The sequence below is a fragment of the Mus musculus genome, chromosome 10, assembly GCF_000001635.26.
Source record: "Mus musculus strain C57BL/6J chromosome 10, GRCm38.p6 C57BL/6J".
Lineage (NCBI taxonomy): Eukaryota > Metazoa > Chordata > Mammalia > Rodentia > Muridae > Mus > Mus musculus.
The window spans coordinates 58695753-58712496 of record NC_000076.6 but is presented as its reverse complement, the minus strand read 5'-3'; the positions used below and the strand labels follow the sequence as shown (position 1 = coordinate 58712496).

The 16744-nt window shown below is 41.8% G+C and overlaps 1 long non-coding RNA gene across 1 annotated transcript; it reads right to left on the bottom strand.

Moving 5' to 3' along the window:
• Window positions 1-8219: 8219 nt before the first annotated feature.
• Window positions 8220-15752, bottom strand: BB019430 (expressed sequence BB019430). Its single transcript, NR_033565.1, has 5 exons — window positions 15705-15752; window positions 14563-14638; window positions 10992-11131; window positions 10638-10701; window positions 8220-9211 (listed from the first exon to the last, which is right to left on the bottom strand). It is a non-coding gene; the product is annotated as an expressed sequence BB019430 (long non-coding RNA).
• Between the last annotated feature and the right edge of the window lie 992 nt (window positions 15753-16744).

Below are 16744 nucleotides of genomic sequence, written 5' to 3'. Positions count from 1 at the left end.
AACTCCTAAACTTGATCTATAAAGAACAGCAATCCACTCCTTACAGCACTGGAAGCTCAAGAGGGAGCACTAGCATCTACTGTCACCCCATGGCAGAAGGCAGAAAGGCAGGAGACTGGTTGAGAAAGCAAGAAGAACAGATGTCGCTTTTCAAACTAACCCACACTTGCAGAATGGACAGTGAGGACAGATCCCAGTCTGACCACCTCTTAATAGCCACTAGGAAAGTCATCCCTCCATGGAAAAGGCATGTCAACATGCAACATCACAGAAGGGTACACATCCAGGGCATAAACTTGGGGGTAGGGGCGGCACATTGAAATCACAGCATACTCACCAACCTCAAGATTACATGCTTCAGGGGCTCTTAAAGTAAAAATAATTAAACTAAAAAATGTCTGAGGTATGACTGGAGAGATTGCTCAGAGGTTATGAGCTGCTCTTGGAGAGGACCTAGGTTTATTCCCAGTACCCACATCCAACCCCCACAACTCCAGTTCCAGGGAATCTGATACCCTCTTCTGGACTCTGTGGATGGTTGTGATGCATATATGTACATGAAAGCAAAACACCCACCACATAAACTTTTAAAAATCAACAAAACAACAAAAATAGTGAAAAATATGTAGACTATTTAAAAAAAAACACACACACAAGAAGAACTGGCTACATGTTTGTTTTATGGTGTCCTGGGTGGAGCAGCAAGTGATTCTTTGCAGGAGGAAGATGGTCAGTCCCCAGTGGGGAAAGCCCGAAACAGGTGGACAGGGACACAGCATTTCAGTGCAGTGATGAACGCCAAGCTACCACCCATGGCTCTGCTCTGGCCTTGTGCTTCCTATTAGCAAGACTGCTCAGGTAGGTGTTAAGCCCAACAGTACCCTTTCAAATGCTGTTGGAAAGCCTTCAGCTCTCCCTCTCCTTGGTGGATAGGAATTTGATGGGGGCAGAGTCCAATTATCCCATTGATGATGGACCTATAAATGAAAGCTCCGAAAAAGACAGGCGATGTGGAGCCAGGGACTGTGCAGGGACTGTCCACAGAAATGAGTGCGCACAGTGGGGCTAGCCACTCTTGCTGCCTTCCTTGGAGTCCAGCCCTCAATACAGAGCTTCTTAGTGCTCACAGCAATACCAACACTAGCAGATTCCACTCCCCTACCCATCCACATCAATGTATCACCACCAACAGTAAGGGAGCAGAAACCCTGGGTCTCATAGCCAGGAGGATGTGGCAGGCGAGGCACCCTATTTGTGATCCCATGGACTTCTTTAATGTATGGTTCCATTAAGGAAGAAAATTACTTTTGTCTTCAAAATCCTTTTTTTTTTCCTTGTGGTTTTATCGATTTCTGCCTTGAGGCCCCTGCATTGTACCTGGGCTCTGGTCTGAGTCAGGAGTGCCTACCACGCTTCCAGCATGAGGAAACATCACCTGTGGATGGGCAACATGTCTAAGACACTTTTGATACCCAACATCTTACAGTGATAATTACTCTATAGTGAAGGGACAGAATATTACGCAGCGGTGTAAGCTTAAATCCTACACGGGTGGGAAACCTACTCAAAAGTGGTTTCAAGTGTGAGAAGTGCACACACTCGGAAAATGCACGGACATGGGAACAGAAATGGTGGGGGTGATATCAGGGAGAGGTAGAGCTGCAGGTCTAAAGTGTTTGCCATCCCATCATGCTGGGAAATGCTTTAAAATAGTTGGCAACCCCAAATGGACTACTGCTGAAATATGGTCCTGAGGTGAAGCTGACTCCAGACAGGTGAGTTTGACCATCCCTCCCCCACCCAACGCTCTCCCCAGAGACGCTAAGCTTCATAGTGTAGGGAACAATCTTGAGGATGCTTAAAATAAAATGTATCTGAGCCTTTGATCGGGGGTCTCAACACATTGTTTTAAGATTTATTTATCTATCTGCATATACACCATGTATGCCAGAAGAGGGCATCAGAGCTCATTATAGATGGTTGGGAGCCACCATGTGGCTGCTGGGAATTGAACTCAGGACCTGTGGAAGAGCAGACAGTGCTCTCATCTGCTGAGCCATCTCTCCCACCCAGAGGATGTTTTTTATTCTATAAAAACATAAGCAAATTACAAATTCACAGTAACATCTGTCTTATCTTCTTGAAATCAACAACACCATTTTAGAAGTAAAAACCAGACTTGCAAAATAGAAACACATTACCTTGAAGACCAGAGGGTAAGCAGAAGGTAGAAATGAAATGACATTATTAACAGCTGTTTCCAGTGACAACCACTGTGACAGTGTCAGCTCACAGCCGAGCATTACTTGACACCTCAGCCCAGCAATTTAATTTTCTTCTTCTCTTTTGTATGCACCAGCCTTTCACTAACATGGAGTGTAATAGGAAAGAGATACTTCTGTTATCTAGGGCTCTCCTTATTCATTTGTATTTCTGGAGCTGCCACTTGGAACTCTTCCCCATGAGGACATCAGTTCCATAAGCTCCCGGGGTCACTGTGAAAAGCAGCACAGTTACTGGGGTCAGAAGGACAGTCCCTGAGTCACCAGCAGTTAGATAATGCTTGTGTGGCATCTGCTCAGCAACATGCAGGAGCATTCCATTCCTATACTAACAGTTATCTGGGCAGCATCTGCTTATAATCAACAGGTCCCTGGGTTCTAATCCCTGCATAGTTCCAAATAAACAAAAGAAAGAAGACACATACACACAACAGTATTTCAGGGTCTTCACGGAGAAAAGGGAAACCTTTCACGATCCAGAAAGTTCACTCTTATTTTTTTAAGGCATTGGACTCTCCAGTGGCTCCCAACAGCCTGGCACTACTGATCTCATGGGTTTACCGATGCCTGCGTGTATCTCCTGGGGAAAGGATGATGGACAGACTTGCTACCAGCGCACACTACAGAGAGACAGCCATGGATGCATGTGCTTTACGATGGGCAAGAAAGCAGCTGCTGTCTTGGATGGCAAGGCAACCCAAACCCCACCTGCCAGCCTTCCCCTCACTATGGGGCAAGGTTCCTGCCCTCTGCCACCGCTGAGCCAAGCAGGACTGAACTGCCAGGCAGCGTGGTGATGGTACACAGAGCGCCTGCCGTGTGAGCAGGGGCACCCTAAGGCATAGAGCCTTATAGAATCTAGTGGCTGCCAGACACAACAAAATAGCTTGGACTCACTCTGGGGCATGTGTTCCAGAAATCTTTTGAATTGTGTAAACTCCTGAGCAGGCCAAAGGGACTTTGTGTAAGAGCTCCATGCCAGGTCGGTTGCCGAAAGCTGCCTCCCTGTTTGGCCCCAGGGTCCATTTCAACAGTCAGAGCACTGCTCCATCCTGGCTGAGGTTACCATACTGTCATTACAATCTTACCTTTGTAGGAAGAAAAGGGCCATTAAAGTGACTTTGTTTGGACTTCTATTTTCTTACTTGTCTGCTCCTGCCAGGTCCTGTTTAATAGACCTTACTGATGTCAGAATGTAACTTCAAGCTTGGGTCACATGACCCAAGCAATAGTAACATAAGAGGGTCCATAATATCCTTAGCCATAGTAACATAAGAGACTTCATGATAGCTCAGTCACCCTCACCTCTGCTCTCTCTGCTGTCTAATACAACCTGCCTCAACACCCAGAAAGACAGTACAATGGTGTATCTGTTTAGGGGTTACCAGCCAACAAAGTGAACCTGTGTAGGCCTGTGTACTGGAGACTATCCATGTAGAGATCTCTGACCTGGTCAGCGGGAGAAGATTCAAGTGAAGGGGAAAGGGCTCAAGTAGAGAGGGGGAATTGCCTCCACTGCCTCCATGCATCTCGAATATCGAATATCGGAGCAACAGTAGCTACAGCAGTGTCTTCCTGGGGTTCAGATCCTCTGCATAGCTCCAGTTCAAGGTGGAGTTTCAAGATAAGATAGTGGCCTAGAACAAAAAGAAGCTGTGGCTCAGCCTTTAATCCTAGCACTCAGGAGGCAGAGGCCAGTGAATCTCTGAGTTCAAGGCCAGGATAGTACTCTACAGAGCAAGTTCTAGGATGGCTAGAGCTACACAGAGAACCCCTGTCTCAAAAAACCAAAATAAACAAAACAACAACAAAAAGATAAGAAGAAAGGAAGGAGAAAAAATGCAAGAAAGCAAGGAAGGAAGGAAGGGAGGGAGGGAAGGAGGGAGGGAGGGAGGGAGAGAGAGAGAGAGAAAGAGAGAGAGAGAGAGAGAGAGAGAGAGAGAGAGAGAGAGAGAGAAATGATAGTGGCCTAGAAGCTGGGTCAAAATGAATGACTAATATGGTTAGGGATACAAAGGGAACAGAAATAATTTATCACACAATCAGATGCCTGCCTGGTCCCTAAAAGTCATTTGATTAGTGCCACGCGAACCTGCTACCATTGAAACCAGGAACTTTCTCTACCTCCTATGAGGACTCCTTACTGTGTCTGCAACCAACACAATGGCTATTGCAGCTGCAGGATCCAGAAGATGCCTGCGGGCTATAAAGCAGGCTAAAATTACTCTCCCGAGAAATATGCAAAAGCCATACTGATGGGGACTCTGTGGAAGGAGTGCCTAGCCACTGTAGCTGTTACCACCATCATTGCCCAACAGCAAAACTGAAAACTAAGCATAAAATCTAAATAGTGCTTTGGGCGCCTTTGCTGATGATGGCTCTGAAGGACCATAACCACCACAGCTGGGCAGTTTATCTCAGCTATAGCTCACAGAACAGAGCCAAGTATCTTCATGAGAGAAGCTCCATATAGGAGTAAACATGGAGCCTACAAGAAACCAGAACTGATATAAAAATCAACATGAGATATAGCCTAGAGTAGAAGCAGAAAGATAGTTAATAGGACAAGGGGGTTGTGGACATGTTTAGAAGTAGTTCTTTGGGGGCGATTCCAATCTTCATTGTCAGGATATCAGCAGTTCAGTCCAATAGCAAACATGAAACACAAATAAGTAGCAGCAGCTCCATCCAGCAGAAACCACAAGGCTCCGCCAAATCACAAGTCAGCAGAATCAGAAAGAAGCAGCCAGAATACCACAAGAAGTTCTTTGGCTCATTTCTCCCTACAAAGTCAAGTCAAGTAAGAGCAGCAAAGCTTTTCACTGTGTAGCAATGCAAGAGTGTCCTTTCACTGTCTGTGGGGTTCTATTTATACTCTTTCCAAACATCACACATCCTCTCAAGTGTCTGCTACAGCAAAACATATGCCCTCTCACAAGTCAACTTCCAGAAAAATAGGACACAACTGAGTTTCCAACAAAACCAGAAATTTCCACTTTTTCTATGTTCAAATAATCCAAAGAAGGAAAAAAAAAAAAAGAGGTGAAGAATTAGATAAGGACATCAATCCAAGCTATGAAAATTAAATTCAGTTAAGAGAGAGAATTGCTGAAGAAAAGCCAAAGTGACATGATTCTGGAAGTTAAAAACCCAATAAGCCAAAGAGGAACTTTGGTGGGAAGCCTCCCCAACAGCATGGATCATGTGGAAAGCAAAGTAAGGGCTCTAAGACAAGGTAACGGAATTGGATTGCTCAGTAGAGCTCAATGAGAATTTTTTCAAATAAATGAAAAGAACACAGGAGAGCTTTGGGACACCATGAAGATCTAACCTACAAATTATAGGCATTGGAGAAGAAAGACACAACAATGAAGGTATGGAGAAAATTTTCAACACAATCAAAGGAGAAAATTTCTCAAACCTAGAGAAAGGGGTGCCCATATGGGTTCAGAGTTCTACTGAACTCCAAATAGATGGGACCAGAAAAGAAACTCCCCATGATATAGTTAAAATATTAAAGTGTAGAATAAAGAAAGGGCATTGAATGTTGTTAGAGAGAAGAGTCGTGCAACTTCTAATGGCAGGTCCATCATAGTAACCTGATTTTTTTGACAGAAACTTTAAAAACCAGAATGCCCTGAAAAAAATTGTTTTCTAACTTCTAAAAACTACAGTCATCGACCCAGTACAATAACATTAAAATTGAAGGAGAAATATTTTTCTGTGATTTTTTTCTGTGATTAAAAACAAGTTAAAGTAATGAATGACCAGTAAGCCATTTCAACAGACGATATTGGTAGAAATGCTTCCATCTGGGGAAAAGAATAAACACACCTGAGATGTCATAAGAAATAAATAAGCAATGCAGGACAGTTAATCAAAGGAAGTCTTAAAACACAAAATAACAAAATTACAGGAATTAAACCATTTTCAATAATAATATTTGTGGATTTTATTCCACATTTAAAAGACACAGATTAAGCTGGGTGTGGTAGAAAACAACTTTAATTCCAGCACTTGAAGGTAGAGTCAGGTAGATCTCTGAGCATCTAAAGCCAGTCTGGTCTGTATAAAGAATTCCAGACCAGCCAGAGCTATATGAGATCTTGTCTCAAAATAAAGACACAGATTAGCAGATTGGATTTGCTGCCCCCAAACAACATATATCACTCTCAGTGATAAAAACTAAATATAATAAAAAGATGGAAAAGGTTTTCGAAGAAAATATAACTAACAAAGGCATAGGTATTCTAACTTCAGACAAGGTAGACTTAAAGCCAGAACTAATCAGAAGAGGTAAGGTACACTTCTGCAGTGGTTTGAATAGGAATGGCCCACATAGACGAATGTGTTTGAATGCATGGCCCTTAGGGAATGGCACTATTAGGAGGGGTGGCCTTGTTAGAGTAGGTATGGCCTTGTTGGAAGCAGTGTGTCACTGTGAGAGTGAGTTTTGAGGTCTTAGTTAGGGTTTTTATTACTTCAACAAAACACCATGACCAAAAGGCAAGTTGAGGAGAAAAGGGTTTATTCAGCTTATACTTATACATTGCTGTTCATCACTGAAGAAAGTCAGGGCAGGAACTCAAAAGGGGCAGGACTCTGAAGGCAGGAGCAATGCAGAGGCCACGGAGGAGTGCTGCTTACTGCCTTGTCTCACATGGCTTGATCATCCTGCTTTCATATAGAACCCTGAACCACTAACCCAGGAAATAGCACCACCTAAGATGGGCTGGTCCCTTCCCATTTACCACTAATTGAGAAAATGCCATTTCCTCAACTGAGGCTCCTTCCTCTCTGTTGACTCTAGCTTATGTCAAGTTGATGCACAAAACCAGCCAGTACAGTCATGTATGCTCAAGCTATATCCGGTGTGGTACACAGTCTCTTTGCTGCCTGTGACTCAAGATGTAGAATTCTCAGCTCCTTCTCCAGCACCATGTCTGCCTGGATGCTGCCATGCTTCCCACCATGATAATAATGGACTAAATCTCAAATTGTAAACCGTCCCCAATTAAATGTTTTCCTTTATAAGAGTTGTCTTGGTCATGGTGTCTCTTCACAGCAATAAAAACCTAAGACAACTTCATACTTGAATACACAAATAAACCTTAAAACAGTGACTGTGGATGACTTCAATATCTTTGAGTAGAGAACATGTTACATGTCATCATGAAACAAATCAACACAGAACCTCTGGCCCAAACACAAAGAATACACATTATTCTCAGAAACCCATGGAACTCTTTCCAAAATTGATCACATATTAGGATCAAGCAAGTCTCAACACAAAAAAAGAAAACTAAATAACATCATGCATTCTATCAGACCTCAAAGGAATAAAGCTAGATATCAAAATGAGAGAAACTCCAAAAAGCACACAAACTTAAGGAGCTGAAACAATACCACTGAGTGATAACTGAGTCACAGGAGAAATCAAGAAGTAGGTTTAAAAACTCTTAGAATGGAATGAAAATAAAAAAATATATGCCAAAAATCTGTACAGTGTAGTAAGGATAGTCCTAAGAGGAAAGTTTACAGTATTGAGTGCCTACATAAAAAATTGAAGCCAATGATGGCAAGGTTTTGGGATTATAAGTCACAGATGATGACTATGTCACTAGCGCTCTGAGGTCCACAGCATAAGATGCCTCATGTGACCCTCTCATGCAGGGGTGCAAGTCAGGCATGTGCAGCACACATTAAACATTAGCCATGTACACTCATCATTGAATCAAGACATAAATCTACATGCACAGAAAGCATTTAAGGCATTGATCAATCCTGAACATAAATATTTGGCCATCAATGATACTGATACACACAGAAAATCTATTTAGAATGACTTGCACGAAGGTTGATATAGCCTTTATCTAAGGTGATCTATATAGTAAAATTCGTGGCTTAAGTCTTTGTGATGGTCAAGGCTTTCATTTTAAAAATTATCAATTTTTATTTCTTTTTTTTTAACTTGGTTTCTTAAGAAAATTATCACAATTTGACTCTTAAACAATGAAAGGAAAAATGTAAAAATAAATGGACAAATATCAATCTTTTCATTATCTTTGCTGCTTTGTACTCCCAGGATAGGTGCTGACACATGATTTTCTGCCTGGGAGGTCCATGGTCGTCCTATCACCATGTGGATGGAGCTCAACAACTGATAATGCGTTCTGCCACCAGGATGGTTTTCACACTCTCGTTTGATCATAAGCCCCATAATAAGCTGTTTCAGATTGTAATATAGCCACAGTAATGTATACCTCCAAGCTGATTTACATGTTATTCTTTAGCCTTGAAGTTTGAGATTCCCTGTTTGTGTCTGCAGGACTGATACAGTAATGGATATCCTGCAATCCGACTTCATACAGTCTCGCTTGAAAATAAACCTCATGATCTAGCCTTTGTGGTCGTGGATAGACACTGTGATAGATTCCCCACCCCACCCCAGGTTAATTTAGAAATTCTCTCTTGGTCATAAGTGTCATGGTCTACTCTAGGTTCTTTATAGACAACAGAATGGATACCCCTAAGCTGATGTATATACACTCTTCCTTGGTTGTGAGATTCCTGCTCTAGTCTTTGTAGTCATAAGAGAGACATAGTTCAGTAGTTACTGTTCACACCTTGGTTGTGGGTACTTTGAAAGACTACACACATTATTGTTGAAATACCACCTGTCCAAGTGGATGGATGTCCCCATGGGATTTGCACACTCTCCATTGCTCCTTTGCTCTGTTATCAGCAATTTGGGTTCATAATGTATACACAGTAATGGATTTTCCCCAGCTAATTTTCCACATTCTGTATTCTTCCGATGAGCACAGAAACAGATTTCTTCCTCACAGGTCACCAGGTTCATGGTCCCTCGTATGTGTCAGGAGCATAGTCACCATCTTGCTTTCCTGGCGATATTCACATTCTGGTTCCTGAGAACACAGAGACTAGTAAAGGCCACCTTCAGATCAATAGGTGGCTTCTACCTCATCCTAAGCTCTAGGGTTGCTTGTGCTGTTAGAGTCACAGCTACAACCAGTTCAGGGAACCCTATGGAAGAAGAAGTGGAAAGAGTAAAAGAGCCAGACCCCCCAGAGCTCCCAGAGACTAAACTACCAATTAAAGAGTATCCATGGCTCCCGCTGCCTATGTAGCAGAGGTTGGCCTTGTGGGATATCAATGGGAGGAGAGGCCCTTGGTCCTTTGAAGGTTTGATGCCCCATTATAGAGGAATGCCTAGATGAGGAAGTGGGAGTGGGTGGGAGGGTGGGTGGAGGGAACACCCTCATAGAAGCAAGGGGGGGGGGGGATGGAATAAGGGAGGTTGGAGGGGAAACCAGGAAAGAGGATAACATTTGAAATGTAAATAAAGAAAATACCTAATAAAAATTTCAAAAAAAATATTTCCTCTATGGCTAAAACAAAAATTGAGAGTTCTCAAATTAATAACTTAATGATGCACTTGAAGGTCTTGGAGAAAACAAGAACAGTAAATAGGAAGAAATAATCAAAATCAGAGATGAAATGGAAGCAAAAAAAAAGTGGTACAATGAATTAATGAACACTCAGTTCTTTGAAAAGATTAACAATAGTGACAAACCTTTAACCAAATTAACCCAAAATAAAGAGAGACAACCTAAATTAACAAAATTAGCCATAAAATGGAAGACATCACAATGGACAGTGAAGAAATGCATCAAATTATAAAGATACAGTTTTACAAGTTATTCTACTGGAAAACCTAAAAAAAAAAAAAAAAAAAAAAGAGTGACTTTCTAGATATATATGACCTACCCATGTAAAACCAAAATGAAGTAATAATTTAAACAGACACATAGCAACCAATGAAGTAGAAATAGTAATTAAGAATCTCAGGAAAGACACCATGTGATCACTTATTAAATACAGAAAAGATCTTTGACAAAATCCAATATTTCTTCATAATAATAGTCCTGGGGAATCCAGAGCTGTGGGGAGCATATGCAAATATAATAAAAGCAACATACAGTAAGCTCAGAGTCAAAACCACCCTAAATGGAGAAAAATTCAAAGTATTTCCACTAAGATCAAGAACAAAACAAGAATGTCCACTCTCCCAAGTCTTGTTCAATAAAGTGTTTGAAGTCTTATCACGAGCAATAGCACAAGAGAAGTAGATAAAGGGCACAAAGGTAGGAAAGGAAGACCAAATTTGAAGATGATATGATTTTATATATAAAAGACTCCACCGGAAATCTCCTAAAGCTGATAAATTTTTTTTAAAAAGCAAGATATAAAATTAGCATACTGAACGCTTTGCCCTTCCCACATAGCGACAACAAAAATTGAAAACAGAAATGGGGAGATGATTTTACTCACCATAGCCTCAGCGAAACAAAGACTCTAGTTCAAGTGGATCAAGAGAAGACCTGATATCCTGAGTCTGAAAGAGGAGAAAGTTGAGAATATACTTATTGGCACAGTAAAAGGCTCCCTGAAAAGGACTCTGGGGCTGGAGAGATGGCTCAGTGGTTAAGAGCACTGACTGCTCTTCCGAAGGTCCTGAGTTCGAAACCCAGCAACTACATGGTGGTTCATAACCATACGTAACAAGATCTGACGCCCTCTTCTGGTGTGTCTGAAGGCAGCTACAGTGTGCTTACATATAATAAATAAATTTTCTAAAAAAGAGAAAAAGGAAAGGACTCTGGTAGTGCAAATATTAAGACTCACAATAACCAAATGGGACCTTGTGGACTAAGAAGCTTCCGTACAGCAAAGGACACCATCATTTGAGGGAAGGAGCCATGTAGAGTGCCAACAGTCCTCCTTCCTAGGGACTTTTACATCTGACATCTGACAGGAATTCATATCTGGAACATACAAAGAACAACAACAACAAAAAAAAAAAACCACTAAACTCCATTAAAAATGGAATGAAAGTAAACAGAATTCTCAAAAGAAGAAATATAAATGGTGGAGAAATACTTTTTTTCCCTAATGTTCAACATCCTTAGTCATGGGGAATTAAGTGGGGTTGAGGGATATGGAGAGAGGAGAAGGTGACAAGAATGGCTAATCGAGAAAATATGGAAAGGCCCTGTGGAATCCTAGTATTTTGTAAATCTATTAAAGAAAATGATTTTTAAGTCTAAGTGGAGACACTGTGTGAGTGGACAATGCTCCTCCCAAAAGCCAAATGGTATTAAATGAAAATCCAGTACCAAGTATGGGATACTTGCCTGTGATCTGTTGGTTAACAAGGTCCCAGAGGGCCGCACACAGTGCAAGCTATTGCCAATGTCCCTGGATGTCCACCCACTAGTAAGCCCCTGTTGCCGGAGAAGCCACACACTCACGTTGTATGACACTGAGGTAAGAAGCCTGACCTGCCTGCAAGGGTGCCTTCCTGCTAGGCAGACTGCATAGCACCACATAGGCTGCCACTGAACAAAAGCATCACCTGGCCTGCAGTCATCTGAGAGGAAAGTGCCAACTGTCAACTGAGAGCCTGCCTTGATCATATTGTTCTCCACACGACTGTGGGGACTGCCCTGTATGTTAATTGATGGAGGGGGGGCGGGTGTTGAGCCTCTGCGGTTTCTAGTCAAGGGCCTGCAAGGGGGGGGGGGGGGAATCCTGCTTTGATTCCCCTCAAAAATGGAGTGTGACTTGGAAGTGCTACCACATAAATCTCTTTGTCCTCTAACTTGCTTTCAGTCACGGAGTTTTATTACAGTAACAGAAAGAAAACTGAAACAAAAGTGAATATTAACTATCCTGTGGCCAGTAAGGTGCTGGGAAGAAGCTCTGGGAAAATGGTGAATGAGGAGGGTACAGAGACAGTGGGAGCCAAGACATACTAAACCTTAGTGGGGTCGAGGAAGATTTTTAGTTACCATGGCAACAGAAAGCCTTTAAGGAAGCCGGGTAGGAAATGAAAAGAGAGTAGATCCTATCTGCACTGGGGAAAGGTGCTTCTGGGTGCCAGATGGAGCAGGGACTGTGGATGGCGATGGGGACAGTAGCAACACAGACTGCTAGACAATGGGATAAGACATCACTGAAGTGATTTTTTTACATGTCTCTGTTCCCAATTGCCTCCATCCTGCACCTTAAGTAATGGCATCTATTTGCAAATAAAAGTTGCCTTGGCATTCAGAACAATGCTAATGCCCTATAATTACATCATGGCTAATGCCCATGATATAATTTCATGTATAAAAGACCCTAAAGACTCTACTGGGAGACATCTACAGCTGATAAACACTTCCATCAAAGTAGCAGGATACAAAATTAATGCACAAAACTTAGTAGCCTTCCTATACACAAGCTCCAGAAAGCTCCAGGTGGCAACACTTGTCAGTCATGATTGACAGATGATAAACATCTTGGCAACAGTAATTCTGGGGCAGTGAACTGGCTGTAAGAAAACGGTTACTAGCACAAAGCTCTTTTCTGAACAGCATCCTGGCCATCGCATTACTAGTGAGGTGGCTCCGAAATCTAGAAGCAAAGGTTTTCTATTTCCCAAACAAATTATAAGGTTCTTTCCTTCAGTGGCCGCTCTCAGCACCTCAGACAAAAACCCTGGTGTTTTATTTCCAAGGTAGAAATAATAGGAAACAGTAATAAGAGGATCCACCACACTCATGCTTGGTGTCACCAGGGGTTTTAGACAGTGTAAGAACAGGGTGATGCCTGTACAGGTCTCTTCTCTCGTCCACACAGAGGGAGGATGTGTGGCTGGGGTGCCATTGCCGAGCCTCTGAAGGACTCAGCATTCACAGATGGCACAAGGATGCATCCAACTATCCACTGACTGAATGTGCGAGCTCTGCCCAACGATATGAGTAAATCACCACAGAAAAGGGATGTGGGAGGTTCAGGCAACAGCTCCGCCCAGGCTGGGAAAGGTCACTCTCCATTTCAGAGGTGTCCTTCATTTCAAACAAGGCTTTATCTAAACCTGTCCTGAAGAAGCTGAAGAAATTGGCCAGACCTGATCCTGTCATTGTGAGATTTCTTCATGATCCCCTGGTATGCCCACGCTCATGTTTCTCTCTCAGCTTGAAATCTGGCAGTAGAGACAGAGCTGGCCATGTGCCTCATAGCTCCAACACTCTCTAGAAGTAAACATAGAGGCAATACCTCCAGGATCTGAATTTCAGTGTATCATTGGTAGTAGCAGCTTCTGACAACGCAAGGAAAGCAGGAACAAGACAAGGACCTATCCAATGGAGACCTAAGGCTTAACTTAAACACAAGACAACCGAAGGAGAGCAAATAAAGAAAGAAGGTGTCAAAGTATCCTTAATGTGTAGATGATATAATTTCATGTATAAAAGACCCTAAACACTCTACTGGGAGACATCTACAGCTGATAAACATTTCCATCAAAGTAGCAGGATACAAAATTAATGCACAAAACTTAGTAGCCTTCCTATACACAAGTGACAAACAGATTGAAAAAGAAATCAAGGAGTTGTAGCTTTTGAGATATAGGTAGGTAGATGATAGATAGATAGATAGATAGATAGATAGATAGAACGCTAACCAAGCAACTGGACTTATATAATAAAATTTTAAGACATTAAAGAAGCAAACTGAAGAAGACACTAGAAGGTGGAAGCATCTCCCATGCTAATGGATCAGTAGGATTAATATTATAAAATAGCTATCCTAACCAAAAGCAATCTGCAGATTCAATATAATACCCATCAACATTCTTCATGGAGATTTAAAAAAAAAACATTTAATGTCACAAAAAATACAAAAAACCTAGGATAGCTAAAGGCAGTCCTGAATAATAATAGAACTATTGGAGGTATTACCATCCATGACTCTAAGTTGTACTGCAGAGCTATAGTAGGAGGGAAAAAAGCAAAAAAAAAAAAAAAAAAAAAAAAAAAAAAAAAAAAAAAAAAGCACAGTTTTAGCAAAGCATTAGTACTTAAAAGATCCATTAATTAGTGGAATCAAATTGAAGACCCATACATAATTCCACATACATATGGACACAATTTTTGGCAGAGAAGCCAGAAATACACACTGGGGGAAAACAACACCATCTTCAACCAATGGTACTAGGCATGTAGAAACTGGATAGCTGCATGTAGAAAAGTGAAAATAGATCCATATCTACTACCCTGGACAAAATTCAATTGCAGGTGGATTAAGGTCCTCAACATAAGAGCAGATCCTCTGAATCTGAGAGAAGAGAAAATGAGGGCAAGTTTGAACTCATTAACACAGGAAAGGACTTTCTGAACGGGACACCTTTAGCATAGATATTATGACTTACAGCTGATAAATCGACCTCATGCAGCTGAAAAGGTTCTGAATGACAAAGAACGTCACCATTCAGGCAAAGCAGCAGCCTACAGAGTGGAGAGAAACCCATTACCAACTGTACATCTGATTGAAGGTTAGCACCTACAAAGAACTAAAAAACTGAACATCAAAAATAAAAAAAAAAAAACCCAAACAACACAATTTCAAAATGGAGCACAAACTAAGCAGAGAGACCCCAAAAAGATGAAACACAAATGACCACAAAACACTTTTAAAATGGTCACCATGCTTAGCCATCAGGGAGATGCAAATTAGAACTACTTTGAGATTTCATTTTGCCCCAGTCAGAGTGGCAAAGATCACTAAAGCACACCACACAACACACCAGTGAGGATGTGTAGTAAGGAGAACATTTTTCCTTTGCTGGTGAGAGTACAAATTTGTACAGCCACTATGGGCATCATCAGTGTGGAGTTTCCTCAGAAAGCTGAAAATCAGTCTACTTCAAGATCCAGCTATACCACTCTGGGATGTATATCAAAGAACTCTACACCCCACCGCTTGCTCATCCGTGTTCATTGCTGCTCTATTCAAAATAGCCAGGTTGGAAACAGCTTAGATAGCTACCAGTGATGCATGCATAATGAAAATGTAGTACATTTGTACAACGGAGTATTATTCAGCAGTTACGAAAAATGAAATCTCCAGGTAAGTGGATAGAACTAGAAAAAAATCATCCTGAGTGAGATGAGCCAGACCTCAACAGACAAATGTTGCATTTTTTTCTTACATGTGGATGTTAGCTTTTAAGCTTTTGATATGTCTTTCGATCTGAATAACCACAGTGGTTAGGCACCTGGGAAGGGGTCAGGATCAGGTAAGAGGATCTCTCAAGGAAGAAAGAATAGAATAGAATGTTATGGAGTGAATTAAGAAAGTGGAATAGAAGGATTGAATGGGGAGGGTATTGGGAATAAGGATAAAGGTGGAGCTATAATAAGGGACCCCTAACACTAAAGGTCTTCTGCAACGGTCAAATGGAAGGCTATTACTGTGGAAGCTTCCTAAAACATATACATCTATGAAAAGACTTTAAGTGAAGCTATAATCTAAAGGAGGACACAAAGCCCTGATTAGCCATCTTATACCAACCAAGTAAAGGCCGCAGTGCCAGAAATGGGTTACATCTTGTTGAGTCATGAGCCAGAGGGGTTCCATGGAACCTCAAACATCACAGGCTGTTGCTAAGGTATTGGTTACTCTTCACAACCATGATGCTGAGGCCTTACTTCTGATGGTAACACTGGTGCCTAACTAGAAGCGTCACCCCTACTGACTAGCATTCATGGTACTGGAAGGTAGTTTGCATGCTACTGGAGAAGAAACTACATCATCAATACCACCCAGCCACAAACCCTGTGACCTACAGCAGCCTACAAGATGGACTGATACAATAATGGCGCAAATGGTATGGTAGCATTCAAGAACCTTTTTATTGGATTTAAGGCCCACTCCATGAGATGAAACCCGTAACTGACTCTGTTAAAATGCACAAAAGAGCCTGAGACTAGATAGTGCATTGGCCTAGAGGAAAACTGTCTTAGTTAGAGTTTTACTGCTGTGCACAGACACCGTGACCTAGGCAACTCTTATAAGGACAACATTTAATTGGGGCTGGCTTACAGGTTCAGAGGTTCAGACCATTATCATCAAGGTAGAAGCATGGCAGCATCTAGGTAGGCAGGGTACAGGAGGAGCTGAGAGTTCTACATCTTCATCTGAAGGCTGCTAGCAGAATACTGACTTCTAGGCAGCTAGGACAAGGGTATTAAAGCCCACACCCACAGTGACACACCTACTCCAACAAGGCTACAGTTCCTAATAGTGCCATTCCCTAGACCAAGCATGTTCGAACCATCACAAAAACCTAATGCTAATGTTTTATTCTACTAAAGGAATAAAACAATAAAATGAATTCTAATGGCATATTTCTATATTTATAGATCAGTGCCTTGTTCATCCCTCATCAGAGAAATTTCTTCTTGCAACAGAAGGAGAGGAACACAGAGTCCACAGGTGGACAATGTTCAGAGAGTGAGACTTTGGAGCTCTCAGTCCTAAATGTGATGTCGTCATCACCTCCCCTGTTCAGGACACAGGGATCCATGTGAAGAGGAGGTGGGAAGAATGGA